We start from the raw sequence: 4439 nt of genomic DNA, 5'->3' as shown, positions 1-4439 counted from the left end.
AGTTGGTAACCCCTGGCTCTAACTAGCACAGATACAGTGATTGGAGATGAGCTTTCTGTATGAAACAGTGAAACAGTGGCATCAGCTTGAAGACACAGAGAGAAAGCCAGAAATAGAGATAATTCTGCAATGGCTATAGCCGTATGCTTGCTAAGAAAAAAAAAAAAAAAAGGCTTCTGATCAAATCATGCTTACATTCTATGTGAAATATATACAAACATTGTGATCCTTTTAATCTAATTTTATAAAGGACCTCTCTACATAGTTGAAGATCTTTCTAAAATATAGACATCAGGAGTTTCCTGGTAGCCTAGTGGTTAAGGATCTGTCGTCACTGCTGTAGCTTGGGCTAGAGTCTTGGCCCAGGAACTTTTGCATATCATGGGCATGGCCAAAAATAAAAAAAAATCTCGATATGGTTGTGAAATGTGGAGAGTAGATTAGTGAGTCTCAATTTAGTGGGATGAGCCCATTAAAAATGTGAGTAGAGTGAGGTGATCTTGTCTATCCTTATCTGATTGAATGTAATTTTGAATGACTTAATAAATTAATATTTCTAGGTATCCTGGGGAGGTTTTGAGATAAAAGAGAGTATGAAAATGAAATGGAACTATCATTAAATGCTCCTATTATAGTAACATAAAGTAGGTTACAAATTGTTTTATATTCACTAGTAGAGGAAATACTCTTTTATTACAAAATTTATTTACTTCCTTGAAGGTGGGTACATCTGATTACTCAATTTCTGTGCCTATACTTTACTATCTTCAAGTTAAATCATGACCAGTTTCCCTTCAGCTTTAAATGCTCTCTTGGCTCTAATGTCATCTTTAACTTCATTTTATATTCCTTGCCCATAATAAAGTCACCTTTTTGGAGGTAAAATTAAGAAGACAGGCTATGTTTTAGCATCCGTAGCTCAAATGTTTAACTGATACCCAATATTTATTTAAAAAATTTAAAAATAATATTATGTTACATATATTTTTAAAAGTTAATAACTACTTTTTAAAGAGTAAATATATAGTAAAATTAGTTTTCATTTGCTCACTCCTCTCATGCATTTCTGGCTCTGCCACTAATTACCAAGTCCTATGACTTTCTGGGAAGTATTTCAGGCCTATAGGCCTGTATTTCCCTATCCGTAAAATGGGAACAGTGGGATTATGGTGTATTAAGGCTCTTCTATGGTACATTTTATTAAGAAGCCTTTTAGAACATTCTGATACCACACTATTAATTTATAAATTTAAAATATGAACTGGGTGCTCGCTTTGGCAGCCATATACTAAAATTGGAATGATACAGAGAAGATTAGCATGGCCCCTGCACAAGAATGGCACACAAATTCATGAAGTGTTCCATATTTTTAGACCTGAACAGACATTTTTCCAAAGAGGACATGCAAATGGCCAAACAAGCACATGAAAAAAGGCTCAACATCACTAGTCTCTAGGGAAATGCAAATCAAAACCACAATGAGAAACAAACTCATACCTGTCAGAATGGCTCTCATCAAAAAGAACACAAATAACAAATGCTGGCAAGGATGTGGAGAAAAGGGGACTCTTGTACAGCATTGATCTGGATGGAAACTGATACAGCCACTATGGAGATCATTTCTAAGGTTTCCACAAAAACTAAAACTAGAACTACCAAAAGACCAGCAATTCTACTGATGGATATGCATCCAAAATACACCAAAAACAACAATTTGAAAAGATACATGCAATCTAGGGTTCACAGCAGCTTTATTTACAATAGCCAAGATATCAAAGCAACCTAAGTGTCCATCCATAGGTGAATGGATAACATTGCACAACATGGATGGACACAAGGGATATTATGCTACATAAAATAAGTCAGACAGAGAAAGACAAATACTGTATGATATCACTTCTATGTGGAATCTAAAAAAATCTACAACAAACTAATGAATATAACAAAAAAGAAACAGAATCACAGATATACAGATAAAACTAGTGGCTACCAGTGGGGAGAGGGAAGGGGGAGAGGTAATACAGGGAGAGAGATTAAGAGCCACAAACTATTATGTATAAAATAAGGGGCAAGCATATATTTTGTGACAACAAGGAATATATCTGATATTTTATAAGTATAAACAGAATGTAACTTAAAATGTGAATCCTTATATTTTACATGTTTAATTATTATAGTCATGTGCATCAACTATACTTCAAAAAAACACATAAAATATGAACTGAAAGATAAGGATAATAAAGCAATGGAAGATGATAAGAAAAACAATTAAATAATTAATGGTCTCTTCCAACTTCTTTCTTACAACAAAGGTGTTCTGTTTGTTTCCTGAAACACAACAGGAAGACGTCTCATTTCTTCCTCACTGCACACAGGCAGTGTAGAGACTCCAGTTCACTATCTAACAGGACACTGGGGCAGGCACCCTTGTGATGTGAAAGTGTTGCTACTTAAGAAATCAAGGCACTCTCATCATGCACCCTTACTTCTCTCAAGTATTTTTTTTTTAATTGCAAGAGGTGGAGGTGATGCCTGTGAAAATGAAGGGGGCAGGAGAAGACAAAGCAAGCCTTCAGACAGCAATATGAGCCTGACACCACAAAATGGGTGGCTTTCATCAGCACAAATTAAGAATCTTCCATTTAGGAAAGGCCCAGACAGTGTTACTGAGCCGGTTCTCTGCTGAGAGCCTCCCAGGACCAAAACCAAGGTGTTGGCAGGTCAGGTTGTATAGAGGCCCTAGGGGAGACTCTCCTACCAAACTCACTCAGGTTGTTGGCAGAAACCAGTTCCTTGCTGGATGTCATCTGGAGACTACCCTTAGTTTCTGAAGCCTCTCTCTGGTCCTTGAACATTGGTCTTTATGTGTCAGGGCCAACTCTACCGTATACAACTTGGAACATCAACATACACAGAATACACAGAATACAATTCAGCTGTGCAGGTGGGGCAGGCTTACACATGAAACTGCATCCTGCAATCATCATCTTGTGGGTGTGGAATCATAAATGGTCTGTAGACAGAAGCTCCGAGAGTACAGTATAGAATTCCCTGTTCTTCATCTCTGGGGTGCCAGAGATTCAAACAATGGAGTTGGAAGATGGTTCCACTCCAGTCCAGAAGAACTGAACCAGATAAACTCTTACCAGACACTTATTATGCTGAGAGTCATCGATGTTAAGTACCAAGGTGATTCAGTTAGCACTTGCTGGACCAGAAGTACCTTCAAAGGAAATTGATATCTTGTCCGATGGCAAGATCCTGGATGGCTCTGATTTAAGAACAGGAAGGAGGAGAAAATGAAAACAACAATAATACAGTGTTTAATAAAAACAATCAAAAGAGGTAAAGAGAACATTATTCTGAGGCCCAAGGAAGATCTGAAAATAATTTATTACAGAAATCTGAAACCACTTAAGAAAATTATGTGACAGCCTCAGCATTAAGCAGTAAGACACAGCCTCTAGGAAGCTGCTTTATTTTGCAACCAGATAGAATTTAGCACCAGAAAGACAAATTTTTACTAACACTAGATATATATGTGTGTATGTATTTGTACATATGACATATTCAACCAAATATGTTAATTTGTAATACAACACACACACACACACACACACACACACACACACAGTGTGTGTGTGGATAGAGAGATATATTCAAGAAGAAATGTCGGGATTTCTTTAGCTGTTATTTTTTGGTAAAAATTCCTTCAACAGCATTTGACCCTCATTTCTAAATTTTAAAAATAAATTCCTACAGAATTAGAAATAAAAGAACCATTACTATATTTTTTAAATTATCTTTAAAAAGATTCAAAATTATATTTAATTAAAAACAAGAATGCTTGCATGAACTCCCTTGTCAAGGCAATAACATATAATGCTGAAATAAGAGAAAGCAAGTTTTTGTTATTATTTGCAGACATTATGACTATTTAAATAGAAAACTCAAGGGAATCATTGACAAAACTCTGAGAATTAATGTTAAAGTTCATTACAGTGATTGGATAAATAATTAAATGGCAAAAGTTGATAGTTTTTCTGTATAGCAGCAATAACCAATTAGAGTACATAATGAGAAAAGGTACTATTCACATAATAGTAATATCTTATTAAGAAATGCACATAATCTGTATGAGAAGTATAAAAATACTTTCCTAAGCAATATAAATAAAAACTTCAATACAATAGGGATAGAAACTGTGTTTCCATAATGGAACACTGGATTTTGTAAAATATGCAAATTGTTTTCAAATTAATTATAAGATTAATAAAATGTTACTTAGGACCATGATAAAATAATTTTAAAGTTTATTTGGAAGAATAAATAGGTAAAGATATCTATGAATATTATGGGGAAAATAAATCACATATTTAAATATATTAAAAGAGATGTTTAAGTATATTGCTATGCTAAAACACTCTGTGGTTCTGATT

The 4439-nt window shown here is 34.7% G+C and overlaps 1 non-coding gene across 1 annotated transcript; it reads left to right on the top strand.

The window, feature by feature from the left end:
- Nucleotides 1-1263: 1263 nt before the first annotated feature.
- LOC125121822 (U6 spliceosomal RNA) lies at nucleotides 1264-1371 on the top strand. Its single transcript, XR_007133673.1, has one exon. It is a non-coding gene; the product is annotated as a U6 spliceosomal RNA (small nuclear RNA).
- The last annotated feature ends 3068 nt before the right edge of the window (nucleotides 1372-4439 follow it).

Source organism: Phacochoerus africanus, chromosome 2, assembly GCF_016906955.1.
Source record: "Phacochoerus africanus isolate WHEZ1 chromosome 2, ROS_Pafr_v1, whole genome shotgun sequence".
Lineage (NCBI taxonomy): Eukaryota > Metazoa > Chordata > Mammalia > Artiodactyla > Suidae > Phacochoerus > Phacochoerus africanus.
Note: the sequence above shows the minus strand (reverse complement) of the source record. Positions and strands in the feature narration are given on the sequence as shown.